Here is a 21,520-nt window from a genome sequence, read left to right as displayed (position 1 = left end):
TATAATCCAGTTCCTGTGTAGCCAAGTTTACATTCCGTGTAGTAGTGATATCTTATGATGTTTCTTTTTCTCTGTGACTTATTTCACTTAGAATCATCGTACCTGAATCCACTCATTATGCTTCTCCGGGCCTGACGACATAGATTTCATTGCTGAGTGATATTGCATTGTACGTAAGTACCACAACTTCTTTATCCATTTTTCGCTTTCTGTGATATTGAACTTGTACCGTAAACGAGGTTCTTGTAAACAGAACCGTCCCAAACTTTGGGGTGGCTGTGTCTTTTTGAATTTAATTTCCCTAAGCTATAGGACCATAAGTGGAATTGCCCTAGGCTCTGTTGCTTTGTTTTTTAGATGTTTCAGGAAACACCATACACTTCTCCAGAGTGGCTGTTGGCAATATACATCCCGCCCATGAGCATAACAAGGCTCCCAGTTCTCCATGGCCTGTCCTGTCTTTCTGGATTTTACACTTTTTTCAGATGGCCCTTTTGACCGGGGGGCAGTGAGACTTCATTGTAGTGAAGATTTCCTTTGCAAGCTTGCTTGGTTGGCCAAAAAGGGCGTATGCGTTTTTTCCTGAATATATTCAGGAAAAAACGCATACGCCCTTTTTGGCCAAGTGCATCATTGTGGACGTTCTGCCTCTTTTCCTGTGGTTTACATGCAAATCCAGTCTACCTCCTGAAATCGGTTTCCTGCAATTCTGCCCCGCTTTCAAGTCCTCTTGGCAGCCTTACTTCAATATATTTTTGTACGATAGCTGTCAATTTTAACTCTGCAGGTTTGTGAATGACAGTGCCCCTGAGCTCCTTTCTTCAACTCGCTTTCTTGTGAGCTGGCCGCAACACTGCAGGATTGCTTCAGGTCCCAGTGTGGTTCCGGCATGGCACGCTGAGCCTTTGGTTAATTCCTCTTCCTGGTGGGAAATGAGAGTTAAATTTGCCCGTCCAGACACCTCCAGCTAGTCTCTCATTGGTTCTCCCTATTCCTGTTCATTTTCCGCAGAAATTGCAAACTGGGCCAAACAGGAGGTTAAAGGCACTGACTCTCCAAGTGGGGAGAGTGTTAGTAAAGCGTCTGGAATGTTGCATCCGAGTACCAGGGGACGAAAACTGAGACACATTTGAACACGTTTCCCGATCACATGGTGGATCGTACTCTGGGTTCCACATGCATGTTTTAGCTGAAGGAAGAATCCCTTAAACCTGGAGAGTTGAGACCCCTGCAATGGGTACCATGCAATATGACTTCAAAGGGTCTGCATTTGCTCACCGAACCTCACCAATCCTATCACTGCTGCATTTATGCCACTGTACACACGCTTGATTCTCTTTCTGAGACATATAAATCCATAGGTTTTAAGATTCTTACTAGTCAGGTATATTCTTAGGCGTTTAATATGGGGTGTAGAGTCCACTTCGTTGAGCAAGGAGTAGCTCTTGTCTATTACATATTTGGCTTATGGAACGGTATCTGTGCTAATTTCAATCTCTGGTTTTATGCAGCACCCCAACTCACCTTTCCCCTTAAGCAAGCATAAGTCGGTTTTCTACATTTGAGACCCTGTTCTGTTTTGTAATTCAGTTCCTGTGTAGCCAAGTTTACATTCCATGTGGTAGAGATATCTTATGATGTTTCTTTTTCTGTGTGACTTATTTCACTTAGAATCATCGTACCTGAATCCACTCATTATGCTGCTATGGGCCTGATGACATAGATTTCATTGCTGAGTGATATTGCATTGTACGTAAGTACCACAACTTCTTTATCCATTTTTCACTTTCTGTGATTTTGAACTTATACTGTAAACGAGGTTCTTGTAAACAGAGCCTTCCCAAACTTTGGGGTGGCTGTGTCTTTTTGATTTTAATTTCCCTAAGCTATAGGACCATAAGTGGAAGTGCCCTAGGCTCTGTTGCTTTGTTTTGTAGATGTTTCAGGAAACACCATACACTTCTCCAGAGTGGCTGTTGGCAATTTACATCCCGCCCATCAGCATAACAAGGCTCCCAGTTCTCCATGGCCTGTCCTGCCTTTCTGGATTTTACACTTTTTTCAGATGGCCCTTTTGACAGGGGGGCAGTGAGACTTCATTGTAGTGCAGATTTCCTTTGCAAGCTTGCTTGGTTGGCCAAAAAGTGCGTATGCGTTTATTCCTGAATATATTCAGGAAAAAACGCATACGCCCTTTTTGGCCAAGTGCATCATTGTGGACGTTCTGCCTCTTTTCCTATGCTTTACATGCAATTCCAGTCTACCTCCTGAAATCGGTTTCCTGCAATTCTGCCCCGCTTTCAAGTCCTCTTGGCAGCCTTACTTCAAAATATTTTTGGACGATAGCTGTCATTTATAACTCTGCAGGTATGTGAATGACAGTGCCCCTGAGCTCCTTTCTTCAACTCGCTTTCTTGTGAGCTGGCCGCAACACCGCTGCATTGCTTCAGGCCCTAGTGTGGTTTCGGCATGGCACACTGAGCCTTTGGTTAATTCCTCTTCCTGGTGGGAAATGAGAGTTAAATTTGCCCGTCCAGACACCTCCAGCTAGTCTCTCATTGGTTCTCCCTATTCCTGTTCATTTTCCGCAGAAATTGCAAACTGGGCCAAACAGGAGGTTAAAGGCACTGACTCTCCAAGTGGGGAGAGTGTTAGTAAAGCGTCTGGAATGTTGCACCCGAGTACCAGGGGACGAAAACTGACACATTTGAACACGTTTCCCGATCACACGGTGGATCATACTCTGGGTTCCACATGCATGTTTTAGCTGAAGGAAGAATCCCTTAAACCTGGAGAGTTGAGACCCATGGAATGGGTACCATGCAATATGACTTCAAAGGGTCTGCATTTGCTCACCGAACCTCATCAATCCTATCACTGCTGCATTTATGCCGCTATACACACGCTTGATTCTCTTTCGGAGATATATAAATCCATAGGTTTTAAGATTCTTACTAGTCAGGTATATTTTTAGGCGTTTAATATGGGGTGTTGAGTCCACTTCGTTGAGCAAAGTGTAGCTCTTTTTTATTACATATTTGGCTTATGGAACGATATCTGTGCTAATTTCAATGTCTGGTTTTATGCAGCACCCCAACTCACCTTTCCCCTTAAGGAAGCATAAGTTGGTTTTCTACATTTGAGACCCTGTTCTGTTTTGTAATTCAGTTCCTGTGTAGCCAAGTTTACATTCCGTGTAGTAGTGATATCTTATGATGTTTATTTTTCTGTGTGACTTATTTCACTTAGAATCATCGTACCTGAATCCACTCATTATGCTGCTATGGGCCTGATGACATAGATTTCATTGCTGAGTGATATTGCATTGTAGGTAAGTACCACAACTTCTTTATCCATTTTTCACTTTCTGTGATATTGAACTTGTACCGTAAACGAGGTTCCTGTAAACAGAACCGTCCCAAACTTTGGGGTGGCTGTGTCTTTTTGATTTTAATTTCCCTAAGCTATAGGACCATAAGTGGAAGTGCCCTAGGCTCTATTGTTTTGTTTTTTACATGTTTCAGGAAACACCATACACTTCTCCAGAGTGGCTGTTGGCAATTTACATCCCGCCCATCAGCATAACAAGGCTCCCAGTTCTCCATGGCCTGTCCTGCCTTTCTGGATTTTATACTTTTTTCAGATGGCCCTTTTGCCCGCGGGATAGTGAGACTTCATTGTAGTGCAGATTCCCTTTGCAAGCTTGCTTGGTTGGCCAAAAAGGGCGTATGCGTTTTTTCCTGAATATATTCAGGAAAAAACGCATACGCCCTTTTTGGCCAAGTGCATCATTGTGGACGTTCTGCCTCTTTTCCTATGCTTTACATGCAATTCCAGTCTACCTCCTGAAATCGGTTTCCTGCAATTCTGCCCCGCTTTCAAGTCCTCTTGGCAGCCTTACTTCAATATATTTTTGGACGATAGCTGTCATTTATAACTCTGCAGGTTTGTGAATTACAGTGCCCCTGAGCTCCTTTCTTCAACTCGTTTTCTTGTGAGCTGGCCGCAACACCGCAGCATTGCTTCAGGCCCTAGTGTGGTTCCAGAATGGCACGCTGAGCCTTTGGTTAATTCCTCTTCCTGGTGGGCAATGAGAGTTAAATTTGCCCGTCCAGACACCTCCAGCTAGTCTCTCATTGGTTCTCCCTATTCCTGTTCATTTTCCGCAGAAATTGCAAACTGGGCCAAACAGGAGGTTAAAGGCACTGACTCTCCAAGTGGGGAGAGTGTTAGTAAAGCGTCTGGAATGTTGCACCCGAGTACCAGGGGACGAAAACTGAGTCACATTTGAACACGTTTCCCAATCACACGGTGGATCATACTCTGGGTTCCACATGCATGTTTTAGCTGAAGGAAGAATCCCTTAAACCTGGAGAGTTGAGACCCATGGAATTGGTACCATGCAATATGACTTGAAAGGGTCTGCATTTGCTCACCGAACCTCAACAATCCTAACACTGCTGTGTTTATGCCGCTGTACACACGCTTGATTCTCTTTCTGAGACATATAAATCCATAGGTTTTAAGATTCTTACTAGTCAGGTATATTCTTATGCGTTTAATATGGGGTGTTGAGTCCACTTCGTTGAGCAATGAGTAGCTCTTGTCTATTACATATTTGGCTTATGGAACGGTATCCGTTCTAATTTCAATCTCTGGTTTTATGCAGCACCCCAACTCACCTTTCCCCTTAAGCAAGCATAAGTTGGTTTTCTACATTTGAGACCCTGTTCTGTTTTGTAATTCAGTTCCTGTGTAGCCAAGTTTACATTCCGTGTAGTAGTGATATCTTATGATGTTTCTTTTTCTGTGTGACTTATTTCACTTAGAATCATCGTACCTGAATCCACTCATTATGCTGCTACGGGCCTGATGACATAGATTTCATTGCTGAGTGATATTGCATTGTACGTAAGTACCACAACTTCTTTACCCATTTTTCGCTTTCTGTGATATTGAACTTGTACCGTAAACGAGGTTCTTGTAAACAGAGCCGTCCCAAACTTTGGGGTGGCTGTGTCTTTTTGATTTTAATTTCCCTAAGCTATAGGACCATAAGTGGAAGTGCCCTAGGCTCTGTTGCTTTGTTTTTTAGATGTTTCAGGAAACACCATACACTTCTCCAGAGTGGCTGTTGGCAATTTACATCCCGCCCATCAGCATAACAAGGCTCCCAGTGTTCCATGGCCTGTCCTGCCTTTCTGGATTTTACACATTTTTCAGATGGCCCTTTTGACTGGGGGGCAGTGAGACTTCATTGTAGTTCAGATTTCCTTTGCAAGCTTGCTTGGTTGGCCAAAAAGGGCGTATGTGTTTTTTCCTGAATATATTCAGGAAAAAACGCATACGCCCTTTTTGGCCAAGTGCATCATTGTGGACGTTCTGCCTCTTTTCCTATGCTTTACATGCAATTCCAGTCTACCTCCTGAAATCGGTTTCCTGCAATTCTGCCCCGCTTTCAAGTCCTCTTGGCAGCCTTACTTCAATATATTTTTGGATGATAGCTATCATTTATAACTCTGCATGTCTGTGAATGACAGTGCCCCTGAGCTCCTTTCTTCAACTCGCGTTCTTGTGAGCTGGCCGCAACACAGTAGGATTGCTTCAGGCCCTAGTGTGGTTCAGGCATGGCACGCTGAGCCTTTGGTTAATTCCTCTTCCTGGTGGGTAATGAGAGTTAAATTTGACCGTCCAGACACCTCCAGCTAGTCTCTCTTGGTTCTCCCTATTCCTGTTCATTTTCCGCAGAAATTGCAAACTGGGCCAAAGAGGAGGTTAAAGGCACTGACTCTCCAAGTGGGGAGAGTGTTAGTAAAGCGTCTGGAATGTTGCACCCGAGTACCGGGGGACGAAACCTGAGACACCTTTGAACACGTTTCCCGATCACACGGTGGATCATACTCTGGGTTCCACATGCATGTTTTAGCTGAAGGAAGAATCCCTTAAACCTGGAGAGTTGAGACCCATGGAATGGGTACCATGCAACATGACTTCAAAGGGTCAGCATTTGCTCACCGATCCTCACCAATCCTATCACTGCTGCGTTTATGCCGCTGTACACACGCTTGATTCTCTTTCGGAGACATATAAATCCATAGGTTTTAAGATTCTTACTAGTCAGTTATATTCTTAGGCGTTTAATATGGGGTGTTGAGTCCACTTCGTTGAGCAAGGAGTAGCTCTTGTCTATTACATATTTGGCTTATGGAACGGTATCTGTTCTAATTTCAATCTCTGGTTTTATGCAGCACCCCAACTCACCTTTCGCCTTAAGCAAGCATAAGTTGGTTTTCTACATTTGAGACCCTGTTCTGTTTTGTAATTCAGTTCCTGTGTAGCCAAGTTTACATTCCTTGTAGTAGTGATATCTTATGATGTTTGTTTTTCTGTGTGACTTATTTCACTTAGAATCATCGTACCTGAATCCACTCATTATGCTGCTACGGGCCTGATGACATAGATTTCATTGCTGAGTGATATTGCATTGTACGTAAGTACCACAACTTCTTTATCCATTTTTCGCTTTCTGTGATATTGAACTTGGACCATAAATGAGGTTCTTGTAAACAGAGCTGTCCCTAACTTTGGGGTGGCTGAGTCTTTTTGATTTTAATTTCCCTAAGCTATAGGACCATAAGTGGAAGTGCCCTAGGCTCTGTTGCTTTGTTTTTTAGATGTTTCAGGAAACACCATACACTTCTCCAGAGTGGCTGTTGGCAATTTACATCCCGCCCATCAGCATAACAAGGCTCCCAGTTCTCCATGGCCTGTCCTGCCTTTCTGGATTTTACACTTTTTTCAGATGGCTCTTTTGACCGGGGATCAGTGAGACTTCATTGTAGTGCAGATTTCCTTTGCAAGCTTGCTTGGTTGGCCAAAAAGGGCGTATGCGTTTTTTCCTGAATATATTCAGGAAAAAACGCATACGCCCTTTTTGGCCAAGTGCATCATTGTGGACGTTCTGCCTCTTTTCCTATGCTTTACATGCAATTCCAGTCTACCTCCTGAAATCGGTTTCCTGCAATTCTGCCCCGCTTTCAAGTCCTCTTGGCAGCCTTACTTCAATATCTTTTTGGACGATAGCTGTCATTTATAACTCTGCAGGTATGTGAATGACAGTGCCCCTGAGCTCCTTTCTTCAACTCGCTTTCTTGTGAGCTGGCCGCAACACCGCTGCATTGCTTCTGGCCCTAGTGTGGTTCTGGCATGGCATGCTGAGCCTTTGGTTAATTCCTCTTCCTGGTGGGAAATGAGAGTTAAATTTGCCCGTCCAGACACCTCCAGCTAGTCTCTCATTGGTTCTCCCTATTCCTGTTCATTTTCCGCAGAAATTGCAAACTGGGCCAAACAGGAGGTTAAAGGCACTGACTCTCCAAGTGGGGAGAGTGATAGTAAAGCATCTGGAATGTGGCTCCCGAGTACCAGGGGATGAAAACTGACACATTTGAACACGTTTCCCGATCACACGGTGGATCATACTCTGGGTTCCACATGCATGTTTTAGCTGAAGGAAGAATCCCTTAAACCTGGAGAGTTGAGACCCCTGCAATGGGTACCATGCAATATGACTTCAAAGGGTCTGCATTTGTCCACCGAACCTCACCAATCCTATCACTGCTGCGTTTATGCCACTGTACACACGCTTGACTCTCTTTCGGAGACATATAAATCCATAGGTTTTAAGATTCTTACTAGTCAGGTATATTCTTAGGCGTTTAATATGGGGTGTTGAGTCCACTTCGTTGAGCAATGAGTAGCTCTTGTCTATTACATATTTGGCTTATGGAACGGTATCTGTTCTAATTTCAATCTCTGGTTTTATGTAGCACCCCAACTCACCTTTCCCCTTAAGCAAGCATAAGATGGTTTTCTACATTTGAGACCCTGTTCTGTTTTGTAATTCAGTTCCTGTGTAGCCAAGTTTACATTCCGTGTAGTAGTGATATCTTATGATGTTTCTTTTTCTGTGTGACTTATTTCACTTAGAATCATCGTACCTGAATCCACTCATTATGCTGCTATGGGCCTGATGACATAGATTTCATTGCTGAGTGATATTGCATTGTACGTAAGTACCACAACTTCTTTATCCATTTTTCATTTTCTGTGATTTTGAACTTGTACTGTAAACGAGGTTCTTGTAAACAGAGCCGTCCCAAATTTTGGGGTGGCTGTGTCTTTTTGATTTTAATTTCCCTAATCTATAGGACCATAAATGGAAGTGCCCTAGGTTCTGTTGCTTTGTTTTTTAGATGTTTCAGGAAACACCATACACTTCTCCAGAGTGGCTGTTGGCAGTTTACATCCCGCCCTTCAGCATAACAAGGCTCCCAATTCTCCATGGCTTGTCCTGCCTTTCTGGATTTTACACTTTTTTCAGATGGCCCTTTTGACCGGGGGGCAGTGAGACTTCATTGTAGTGCAGATTTCCTTTGCAAGCTTGCTTGGTTGGCCAAAAAGGGCGTAGGCTTTTTTTCTTGAGGAAAAATCGCATATGCCCTTTTTGGCCAAGTGCATCATTGTGGACGTTCTGCCTCTTTTCCTATGATTTACATGCAATTCCAGTCTACCTCCTGAAATCGGTTTCCTGCAATTCTGCCCCGCTTTCAAGTCCTCTTGGCAGCCTTACTTCAATATATTTTTGGACGATAGCTGTCATTTATAACTCTGCAGTTTTGTGAATTACAGTGCCCCTGAGCTCCTTTCTTCAACTTGCTTTCTTGTGAGCTGGCCGCAACACCGCAGCATCGCTTCAGGCCCTAGTGTTGTTCCGGCATGGCACGCTGAGCCTTTGGTTAATTCCTCTTCCTGGTGGGAAATGAGAGTTAAATTTGCCCGTCCAGACACCTCCAGCTAGTCTCTCATTGGTTCTCCCTATTCCTGTTCATTTTCCGCAGAAATTGCAAACTGGGCCAAACAGGAGGTTAAAGGCACTGACTCTCCAAGTGGGGAGAGTGTTAGTAAAGCGTCTGGAATGTTGCTCCCGAGTACCAGGGGACGAAAACTGACACATTTGAACACGTTTCCCGATCACACGGTGGATCATATTCTGGGTTCCACATGCATGTTTTAGCTGAAGGAAGAATCCCTTAAACCTGGAGAGTTGAGACCCATGGAATGGGTACCATGCAATATGACTTCAAAGGGTCTGCATTTGCTCACCGAACCTCATCAATCCTATCACTGCTGCGTCTATGCCGCTATACACACGCTTGATTCTCTTTCGGAGATATATAAATCCATAGGTTTTAAGATTCTTACTAGTCAGGTATATTCTTAGGCGTTTAATATGGGGTGTTGAGTCCACTTCGTTGAGCAAGGTGTAGCTCTTTTCTATTACATATTTGGCTTATGGAACGATATCTGTGCTAATTTCAATGTCTGGTTTTATGCAGCACCCGAACTCACCTTTCCCCTTAAGGAAGCATAAGTTGGTTTTCTACATTTGAGAGCCTGTTCTGTTTTGTAATTCAGTTCCTGTGTAGCCAAGTTTACATTCCGTGTAGTAGTGATATCTTATGATGTTTCTTTTTCTGTGTGACTTATTTCACTTAGAATCATCGTACCTGAATCCACTCATTATGCTGCTATGGGCCTGATGACATAGATTTCATTGCTGAGTGATATTGCATTGTAGGTAAGTACCACAACTTCTTTATCCATTTTTCACTTTCTGTGATATTGAACTTGTACCGTAAACGAGGTTCCTGTAAACAGAACCGTCCCAAACTTTGGGGTGGCTGTGTCTTTTTGATTTTAATTTCCCTAAGCTATAGGACCATAAGTGGAAGTGCCCTAGGCTCTGTTGTTTTGTTTTTTAGATGTTTCAGGAAACACCATACACTTCTCCAGAGTGGCTGTTGGCAATTTACATCCCGCCCATCAGCATAACAAGGCTCCCAGTTCTCCATGGCCTGTCCTGCTTTGCTGGATTTTATACTTTTTTCAGATGGCCCTTTTGCCCGCGGGGTAGTGAGACTTCATTGTAGTGCAGATTCCCTTTGCAAGCTTGCTTGGTTGGCCAAAAAGGGCGTATGCGTTTTTTCCTGAATATATTCAGGAAAAAACGCATACGCCCTTTTTGGCCAAGTGCATCATTGTGGACGTTCTGCCTCTTTTCCTATGCTTTACATGCAATTCCAGTCTACCTCCTGAAATCGGTTTCCTGCAATTCTGCCCCGCTTTCAAGTCCTCTTGGCAGCCTTACTTCAATATATTTTTGGACGATAGCTGTCATTTATAACTCTGCAGGTTTGTGAATGACAGTGCCCCTGAGCTCCTTTCTTCAACTCGTTTTCTTGTGAGCTGGCCGCAACACCGCAGCATTGCTTCAGGCCCTAGTGTGGTTCCAGAATGGCACGCTGAGCCTTTGGTTAATTCCTCTTCCTGTTGGGCAATGAGAGTTAAATTTGCCCGTCCAGACACCTCCAGCTAGTCTCTCTTGGTTCTCCCTATTTCTGTTCATTTTCCGCAGAAATTGCAAACTGGGCCAAACAGGAGGTTAAAGGCACTGACTCACCAAGTGGGGAGAGTGTTAGTAAAGCGTCTGGAATGTTGCACCCGAGTACCGGGGGACGAAAACTGAGACACATTTGAACACGTTTCCCGATCACACGGTGGATCATACTCTGGGTTCCACATGCATGTTTTAGCTGAAGGAAGAATCCCTTAAACCTGGAGAGTTGAGACCCATGGAATGGGTACCATGCAATATGACTTCAAAGGGTCTGCATTTGCTCACCGATCCTCACCAATCCTATCACTGCTGCATTTATGCCGCTGTAAACACGCTTGATTCTCTTGCAGAGACATATAAATCCATAGGTTTTAAGATTCTTACTAGTCAGTTATATTCTTAGGCGTTTAATATGTGGTGTTGAGTCCACTTCGTTGAGCAAGGAGAAGCTCTTGTCTATTACATATTTGGCTTATGGAACGGTATCTGTGCTAATTTCAATCTCTGGTTTTATGCAGCACCCCAACTCACCTTTCCCCTTAAGCAAGCATAAGTTGGTTTTCTACATTTGAGACCCTGTTCTGTTTTGTAATTCAGTTCCTGTGTAGCCAAGTTTACATTCCGTGTAGTAGTGATATCTTATGATGTTTCTTTTTTTGTGTGACTTATTTCACTTAGAATCATCGTACCTGAATCCACTCATTATGCTGCTACGGGCCTGATGACATAGATTTCATTGCTGAGTGATATTGCATTGTACGTACGTACCACAACTTCTTTATCCATTTTTCGCTTTCTGTGATATTGAACTTGTACCGTAAATGAGGTTCTTGTAAACTGAGCCGTCCCAAACTTTGGGGTGGCTGTGTCTTTTTGATTTTAATTTCCCTAAGCTATAGGACCATAAGTGGAAGTGCCCTAGGCTCTGTTGCTTTGTTTTTTAGATGTTTCGGGAAACACCATACACTTCTCCAGAGTGGCTGTTGGCAATTTACATCCCGCCCATCAGCATAACAAGGCTTCCAGTTCTCCATGGCCTGTCCTGCCTTTCTGGATTTTACACTTTTATCAGATGGCCCTTTTGACTGGGGGCCAGTGAGACTTCATTGTAGTGCAGATTTCGTTTGCAAGCTTGCTTCCTTGGCCAAAAAGGGCATATGCGTTTTTTCTTGAATATATTCAGGAAAAAACGCATACGCCACTTTTGGCCAAGTGCATCATTGTGGACGTTCTGCCTCTTTTCCTATGCTTTACATGCAATTCCAGTCTACCTCCTGAAATCGGTTTCCTGCAATTCTGCCCAGCGTTCAAGTCCTCTTGGCAGCCTTACTTCAATATATTTTTGGACGATAGCTGTCATTTATAACTCTGCAGGTCTGTGAATGACAGTGCCCCTGAGCTCCTTTCTTCAACTCGCTTTCTTGAGAGCTGGCCGCAACACCGCAGCATTGCTTCAGGCCCTAGTGTGGTTCCGGCATGACATGCTGAGCCTTTGTTTAATTCCTCTTCCTGGTGGGAAATGAGAGTTAACTTTGCGCGTCCAGACACCTCCAGCTAGTCTCTCATTGGTTCTCCCTATTCCTGTTCATTTTCCGCAGAAATTGCAAACTGGGCCAAACAAGAGGTTAAAGGCACTGACTCTCCAAGTGGGGAGAGTGTTAGTAAAGCGTCTGGAATGTTGCACCCGAGTAACGGGGGACGAAAACTGAGACACATTTGAACACATTTCCCAATCACACGGTGGATCATACTCTGGGTTCCACATGCATGTTTTAGCTGAAGGAAGAATCCCTTAAACCTGGAGAGTTGAGACCCATGGAATGGGTACAATGCAATATGACTTCAAAGGGTCTGCATTTGCTCACCGATCCTCACCAATCCTATCACTGCTGCGTTTATGCCGCTGTACACATGCTTGATTCTCTTTCGGAGACATATAAATCCATAGGTTTTAAGATTCTTACTAGTCAGGTATATTCTTAGGTGTTTAATATGGGGTGTTGAGTCTACTTCGTTGAGCTAGGTGTAGCTCTTGTCTATTACATATTTGTCTTATTGAACGGTATCTGTGCTAATTTCAATCACTGGTTTTATGCAGCACCCCAACTCACCTTTCCCCTTAAGCAAGCATAAGTTGGTTTTCTACATTTGAGACCCTGTTCTGTTTTGTAATTCAGTTCCTGTGTAGCCAACTTTACATTCCGTGTACTAGTGATACCTTATGATGTTTCTTTTTCTCTGTGACTTATTTCACTTAGAATCATCGTACCTGGATCCACTCATTAGGCTGCTACGGGCCTGATGACATAGATTTCATTGCTGAGTGATATTGCATTGTACGTAAGTACCACAACTTCTTTATCCATTTTTCGCTTTCTGTGATATTGAACTTGTACCGTAAACGAGGTTCTTGTAAACAGAACCGTCCCAAACATTGGGGTGGCTGTGTCTTTTTGATTTTAATTTCCCTAAGCTATAGGACCATAAGTGGAAGTGCCCTAGGCTCTGTTGCTTTGTTTTTTAGATGTTTCAGGAATCACCATACACTTCTCCAGAGTGGCTGGTGGCAATGTACATCCCGCCCATCAGCATAACAAGGCTCCCAGTTCTCCATGACCTGTCCTGCCTTTCTGGATTTTGCACTTTTTTCAGATGACACTTTTGACCGGGGGGCAGTGAGACTTCATTGTAGTGCAGATTTCCTTTGCAAGCTTGCTTGGTTGGCCAAAAAGGGTGTATGCTTTTTTTCCTGAATATATTCAGGAAAAAACGCATACGCCCTTTTTGGCCAAGTGCATCATTGTGGACGTTCTGCCTCTTTTCCTATGCTTTACATGCAATTCCAGTCTACCTCCTGAAATCGGTTTCCTGCAATTCTGCCCCGCTTTCAAGTCCACTTGGCAGCCTACTTCAATATATTTTTGGACGATAGCTGTCATTTATAACTCTGCAGGTTTGTGAATGACAGTGCCCCTGAGCTCCTTTCTTCAACTCGCTTTCTTGTGAGCTGGCCGCAACACCGCAGGATTGCTTCAGGTCCCAGTGTGGTTCTGGAACAGCACGCTGAGCCTTTGTTTAATTCCTCTTATTGGTGGGAAATGAGAGTTAAATTTGCCCGTCCAGACACCTCCAGCTAGTCTCTCATTGGTTCTCCCTATTCCTGTTCATTTTCCGCAGAAATTGCAAACTGGGCCAAACAGGAGGTTAAAGGCACTGACTCTCCAAGTGGGGAGAGTGTTAGTAAAGTGTCTGGAATGTTGCACCCGAGTACCAAGGGACGAAAACTGAGACACATTTGAACACGTTTCCCGATCACATGGTGGATCATACTCTGGGTTCCACATGCTTGTTTTAGCTGAAGGAAGAATCCCTTAAACCTGGAGAGTTGAGACCCCTGCAATGGGTACCATGCAATATGACTTCAAAGGGTCTGCATTTGCTCACCGAACCTCACCAATCCTATCACTGCTGCATTTATGCCACTGTACACACGCTTGATTCTCTTTCTGAGACATATAAATCCATAGGTTTTAAGATTCTTACTAGTCAGGTATATTCTTAGGCGTTTAATATGGGGTGTAGAGTCCACTTCGTTGAGCAAGGAGTAGCTCTTGTCTATTACATATTTGGCTTATGGAACGGTATCTGTGCTAATTTCAATCTCTGGTTTTATGCAGCACCCCAACTCACCTTTCCCCTTAAGCAAGCATAAGTCGGTTTTCTACATTTGAGACCCTGTTCTGTTTTGTAATTCAGTTCCTGTGTAGCCAAGTTTACATTCCATGTGGTAGAGATATCTTATGATGTTTCTTTTTCTGTGTGACTTATTTCACTTAGAATCATCGTACCTGAATCCACTCATTATGCTGCTATGGGCCTGATGACATAGATTTCATTGCTGAGTGATATTGCATTGTACGTAAGTACCACAACTTCTTTATCCATTTTTCACTTTCTGTGATTTTGAACTTATACTGTAAAGGAGGTTCTTGTAAACAGAGCCTTCCCAAACTTTGGGGTGGCTGTGTCTTTTTGATTTTAACTTCCCTAAGCTATAGGACCATAAGTGGAAGTGCCCTAGGCTCTGTTGCTTTGTTTTGTAGATGTTTCAGGAAACACCATACACTTCTCCAGAGTGGCTGTTGGCAATTTACATCCCGCCCATCAGCATAACAAGGCTCCCAGTTCTCCATGGCCTGTCCTGCCTTTCTGGATTTTACACTTTTTTCAGATGGCCCTTTTGACCGGGGGGCAGTGAGACTTCATTGTAGTGCAGATTTCCTTTGCAAGCTTGCTTGGTTGGCCAAAAAGGGCGTATGCGTTTTTTCCTGAATATATTAAGGAAAAAACGCATACGCCCTTTTTGGCCAAGTGCATCATTGTGGACGTTCTGCCTCTTTTCCTATGCTTTACATGCAATTCCAGTCTACCTCCTGAAATCGGTTTCCTGCAATTCTGCCCCGCTTTCAAGTCCTCTTGGCAGCCTTACTTCAATATATTTTTGGACGATAGCTGTCATTTATAACTCTGCAGGTTTGTGAATTACAGTGCCCCTGAGCTCCTTTGTTTAACTCGTTTTCTTGTGAGCTGGCCGCAACACCGCAGCATTGCTTCAACCCTAGTGTGGTTCCGGCATGGCATGCTGAGCCTTTGGTTAATTGCTCTTACTGGTGGGCAATGAGAGTTAAATTTGCCCGTCCAGACACCTCCAGCTAGTCTCTCATTGGTTCTCCCTATTCCTGTTCATTTTCCGCAGAAATTGCAAACTGGGCCAAACAGGAGGTTAAAGGCACTGACTCTCCAAGTGGGGAGAGTGTTAGTAAAGCGTCTGGAATGTTGTACCCGTGTACCAGGGGACGAAAACTGATACATTTGAACACGTTTCCCGATCACACGGTGGATCATACTCTGGGTTCCACATGCATGTTTTAGCTGATGGAAAAATCCCTTAAACCTGGAGAGTTGTGACCCATGGAATGTATACCATGCAATATGACTTCAAAGGGTCTACATTTGCTCACCGAACCTCACCAATCCTATCACTGCTGCGTTTATGCTGCTGTACACACGCTTGATTCACTTTCGGAGACATATATATCCATAGATTTTAAGATTCTTACTAGTCAGGTATATTCTTAGGCGTTTAATATGGGGTGTTGAGTCCACTTCGTTGAGCAAGGAGTAGCTCTTGTCTATTACATATTTGGCTTATGGAACGGTATCTGTGCTAATTTCAATCTCTGGTTTTATGCAGCACCCCAACTCACCTTTCCCCTTAAGCAAGCATAAGTTGGTTTTCTACATTTGAGACCCTGTTCTGTTTTGTAATTCAGTTCCTGTGTAGCCAAGTTTACATTCCGTGTAGTAGTGATATCTTATGATGTTTCTTTTTCTTTGTGACTTATTTCACTTAGAATCATCGTACCTGAATCCACTCATTATGCTGCTATGGGCCTGATGACATAGATTTCATTGCTGAGTGATATTGCATTGTACGTAAGTACCACAACTTCTTTATCCATTTTTAGCTTTCTGCGATATTGAACTTGTACCGTAAACGAGGTTCTTGTAAACAGAGCCTTCCCAAACTTTGGGGTGGCTGTGTCTTTTTGATTTTAATTTCCCTAAGCTATAGGACCATAAGTGGAAGTGCCCTAGGCTCTGTTGCTTTGTTTTTTAGATGTTTCAGGAAACACCATACACTTCTTCAGAGTGGCTGTTGCCAATTTACATCCCGCCCACCAGCATAACAAGGCTCCCAGTTCTCCATGGCCTGTCCTGCCTTTCTGGATTTTACACTTTTTCAGATGGCCCTTTTGACCTGGGGGAAGTGAGGCTTCATTGTAGTGCAGATTTCCTTTGCAAGCTTGCTTGGTTGGCCAGAAAGGGCATATGCGTTTCTTCATGAATATATTCAGGAAAAAACGCATGCGCCCTTTTTGGCCAAGTGCATCATTGTCGACGTTCTGAGTCTTTTCATATGTTGTCAATGCAATTCTAGTCTACCTCTTGAAATCGGTTTCCTGCAATTCTACCTTGCTGTCAGTGCCTCTTCATAGCCTTACCTCAATATACTTTTGGAAAATAGTTGGCCTTTATAACTCTGCAGGTTTTTGAATTGCAGTGGCCCTTAGCTCCATTTTTCAGCTCTTATTTTTGTGATCTTGCCTCATATCCACAGGATTTTTTCATGCCCTATTCTTCTTCTGGGGCGCCTTGCTCTGCCTTTGGTTAATTCTTCTTCCTGATGTGAAATTAGAGTGACATGTGCCCATTGAAACCGCTACAGCTATTTTCTCACTGGTTCCCCCTATTCCCATTCATCCTCCGCACTAACTGCAGACTGTGCGATACCGGAACTTAAAGGCATTGACTCTCCGTGTGGGGATGTTGTTAGTAAAGTGGCTGGAATGTTGATCCGGAGCCCCAGGAGAGGAAAATGAGGTGCGTTTTAGAAACCTTTCCCGATCATATGGTATACCATCCGCTGGATTTCCCATGCATGGTTTAGCTGTAGGAAGATTTCCTTCAACCTGGAGGGTTGGGACCCTTGGAATGAGTAGCATGAAGTATTGCATTAAACTTTCGGCAGTTGCTCACCAATCCTCTCAGCCCCAAGTGTCCAGCCTTATGTCTTATCCAGCTGTGGGGTTTATATGTGGTCATTCCATGTTGCATCACAGCCCCTGAGCGAATTTTGTAAGAATTTTTCTCTCTTTCATTGTTTCTGCGTTTTGGTTTTAAAATTTATTTCTATAATGGGGTTTAGCTCATTTTCACTGCTGTGTTTGGCCACTCTGCACACACTTGATTCCCTTATGGAGATATATCAATACATGGGTTTTAAGATTCTTATTACTCAGATATATTTCTCTGCAGTGTATAGGGTGTGTTGAGGTCAGTTCATTGAGCAAGGTGTAGATCTTGTCTAATACCTATTTGGTTTATTGAACGGTATCTGTGCTAATTTCAAACTCTGGTTTTATGCATCACCCCACCTCTCCTTTCCCCTTAAGCTGACATAAGTGTGTTTTCTAAATGTGAGACACTGTTCTGTTTTGTAATTCATTTTTTGTGCAGCCATATTTATCCTCCCTCTATAAGTGATATCTTATGATATGTTTCTTTTTCTGTTTGACTTATTTCAAGTAGTATTATCGGACCTAAATCCACTCTTTATCCTTCTACTAGCCTTATTACATTGATTTCATGGTGAAGAGATATTCCATTGTACATAAGTACCACATTTTCTTTATCCATTGTTCTCTTTCCTGGGATATTTAAGGTGTACTGAAGTTGAGGTTCTTGTAAACAGAGTAGCCCTAAACTGTGGTGTGCTTGTGTCTTGTTGATTTTTAGACTTCCCTAGATATACTTCCATGATTGGAAGTGCCCTATGCTCTGTAGCTCTGTTTTTTAGATGATTTAGGAACCACCATACACTTCTCCAGAGTGGCTCTCGGCAGTTCACACACTGTCCATCAGCGTATAAAGGCTCCCTGTTCTCCATGGCCTGTCCTGCATTTCTGGTTTTTACAATTTTTTCGGATGGCCCTTTTGACCGGTGGGAAATGAGACTTCTTTGTTGTGCACATTTGCATTGCTTGCTTGCTTGGTTGCCCATAAAGTGCGTATGCGTTTTTTCCTGGATATATTCAGGAAAAAACGCATACTCCTTTTTGGGCCAACTGCATCATTGTCGAAATTCTGCCGCTTTTCATGTGCTTTAAAGACGAGTCCAATCTATCTCTTGAAATCTGTTTCTTGCAATTCTGTCTTGCATTCAGATCCTCTTCTTTGCCTTACCTCAACATATTTTTGGACGTTAGTTTTCATTTATAACTCTGCAGGTTTGTGAATTGCAGTGACCCTGAGCTCCATTTTTTAAGTTGCTCTTTTGTGAGCTGGCCTCAAAGCCGCAGGATTGCTTCAGGCCCTATTTTGGCTCCAGCGAGGCGGGCTGAGCCTTTTTTTAATTCTTATTCTTAATTGGAAATTAGAGTGACATATGCCCGTCCAAACCCCTACAACTATTCTCTCATTGGTTCCCCCTCTTCCCGTTCATCCTCCTCACAATTTGCAAAATGTGTGAAACAGAAGTTTAAATGTGCTGATTCTCTAAGTGGGGAGATTCTAAGTAACGTGGCTGGAATGATGAACAGGAGCACGAGGAGAGGATAAATGAGGTGCATTTTAGACACATCTCCCCATCACATGGTGTACAGTCCTCTGGGTTTTCCATGCATGTTTTAGCTGTAGGAAGATCCCTTGAACCTGCAGATTTGGGACCCATTGAATGGGTACCAGGTAGTATTACTTTAAAGGGTGTGCATTTCCTCACCCAACCTCACATTTCTCTTAGCACGAACAGTTTCCAGCCTTATGTGTCATCCTGCTGTGGGTCTAGATGTGTTCAATCCATGTTGCATCACCGTCCCTGAGGAAAAGTTGTAAGAGGTTTTCTCTGTCTCTCTGTCATTTATTTTTTTCAATTTATTACTATATTGGTTACAGCTGATTTTCAAAGCTCTGTTTCTTGCTGCTGTACATCCACTTGATTCACATACAGAGAGACATCAATAAATTCTTTTTCAGATTCTTACCAGTCATATATATTCTTTTCCGGTGACTTGAGTGTGCTGAGTGCAGTTCTTTTAGCTACCGTGTAGGCCTTGTTGATTATCAGTTTGGTATTTGGAATGGTATCTTTGCTAATTTCAACCTCCTGGATGATGCCTCACCCCTCCCCACCTTTCCCGTTTAGCAGCCTTACGCGTGTTTTCTACATACTTGACTATGTTTTTCTTTTGTAATTTATTTCATGTGTAGCCATTTTGGATTCCACCTTTAAGTGATATCTTATGATATGTGTCTTTTTCTTTTTGAATTATGTCACTTAGAATGATCATACGTAACTCCTCCGGAGTTGTTACAACTGGCCATATTTCATTGATTTCCAGGCTGAGTAATATTCCACTCTACATAAGTACCACATCTCTATCCATTTTTTCCCTCCAGAGACATTTAAGTTATATCCTAGTCGAGGATCTTTTAAACAGAGAGGCAGTAAACATTGGGGTGCCTGTGTCCTCTCGATTTTTGTTTTTCCCAAGACATACGCCCATGAGTGCAAGTGCCCTATGCTCTGTAGCTCATTTTTTAGATGCTTTAGTAAACACAATACACTTCTCCAGAATGGCCGTTGGCAATATACATTTCCACTATAAGCCTCACAGGGCTCCCTCTTCTCCTTGCCCTGTCCTGCATTTCTGGTGTTTACACTTTATGAGGATGGCTCTTCTGACTGATGCGAAGTGATATCTTTTGTAGTATTGATTTCCAGTGCCCACCTGTTTGGTTGGCTAAAAAAGTGTATGCCCTTTTCTTGAATATATACAGAAAAAAACGCATACAGCCTTTTTGGCCAACTGCAATGTTGGCAATGTTCAGCCCCTTTTCTTGTGCTTAATGGCGAGTCCTTCCTACCTCCTCAAATCCCTTTCCTGCCATTCTCCCTTGCTTACCAATCCTTTTCTCTGACTTTCCTCAAGACATTTTTCAGTGATAGATATTTTCAACTCTGCAGTTTCATGAATTTTACTGCCCCTGAGTTCCATTGTTCAACTTGTGTTTATGGGAACTGGCCACAAAGCAGTGGGATTTCCTCAAGCCCTATACTGTTTCCATGGGCAACCCTAGCCTTTGGTCAATTCGTCTTCCTGATTGGAAATTAGAGTGACATGTGCCTGTCTGAACACCTAGGACTTGTCTCTCATTGTTCCTCATCCTTCCGCTTCATCCTCTGGACAAATTCCAAACTGTACGCAACAGGATGTTGACAGTGCTGACATCTCCAAGTGGGGAGACTGTTAGTAAAGACGCTGGAGGGGTGAACCCGAGCACCAGGAGATGAGGAGATGAGATGCCTTTTCCAAACTCTTCCCGATCAGACGGTATACCATTCTCTGGGTGTGACAGACATGTTTTAGCAGTAGGAAGAGTCCCATTCATGTAAGGAGAACACCAGGGCTTTTTCAAAATCAGTGTCTCCCCGAAACCCAAACTGGGGAATTTTTTAAGCTACGGCTACACATATGTTCATTAAGGGCCTTGGGAAGTAGGCAGAGTCCAAACTTTAGATGATTGAAGTCTTCAGGGTCAGAAGCACTCACCACCGGCTTCCCTTAGGTTACACTTTAACTGTCATTGATAGATGATGTCAATAAAAATATCTATTCTTTTTCCGATTATTTCCCCTTATAGGTTATTGCAAAATATTGAGTGTAGTTCCCTGTGCTATACAGTAGTTCCTTGTTGATGATCTATTTTATACATAGCAGTGTGTATGTGTTAATTCCAAACTGTTAATTTATCCCTCCTCCCACCTTTCCCCTTTGGTAATAATAAATTATAAGATTTTATACTTCTCAGAAATGGGGGAGCTGAAAGAAAGGTATCATTTTCAATGGAAAAGCATTTAAAACAAGATTGAAGCTTTAACCAAGATTATTAGGTGTACATCCTTGGAAAGAAATCACTTCATTTCTCTAATATTGACCTGACAAATAAGACAAACCTTTTCACTGAACTTGCTTATAATAAAGTGATGGAAATATCAAATGGAAGTGTTAGAAACATCTTATTTTACCCGAGCCTTATAAACTGTTCTATGTTAACTACAGTTTGGCTCACACATCTGTTCATTGAAGTTACAATAGTCTCAATTTCTGTTACTGATCCTCCAGAGTGGACCCCAACAAGTGTCCCCCTGCCCAGTGTCATTGGGGCCAACAGATCGAGACTGAGTTTGGTTCACAAGCAAAGGAAACTTTATATTTTAAACAGAGAATGGAGAGGTGAGAGCACGCACTACCCCGTGGGCTGTGGGCTGGGCTGCTGTGTAGAGATCCTGTCAGAGTCAGTGGGAGGGAGGGGGCGGAGCACTCGAGAGCCGGGTTGGCTGCAGCTCAGCCTCTATATCTCGGAGTCTGCACTGGGCCCCAGGAGCTGAGGTGTCGACCCAGCCATTCTGCACTAGGAAATCTGGTCTGAAGTGCCGGGTGT

The sequence above is a fragment of the Pseudorca crassidens genome, chromosome 4 (assembly GCF_039906515.1).
Source record: "Pseudorca crassidens isolate mPseCra1 chromosome 4, mPseCra1.hap1, whole genome shotgun sequence".
NCBI lineage: Eukaryota > Metazoa > Chordata > Mammalia > Artiodactyla > Delphinidae > Pseudorca > Pseudorca crassidens.
Note: the sequence above shows the minus strand (reverse complement) of the source record.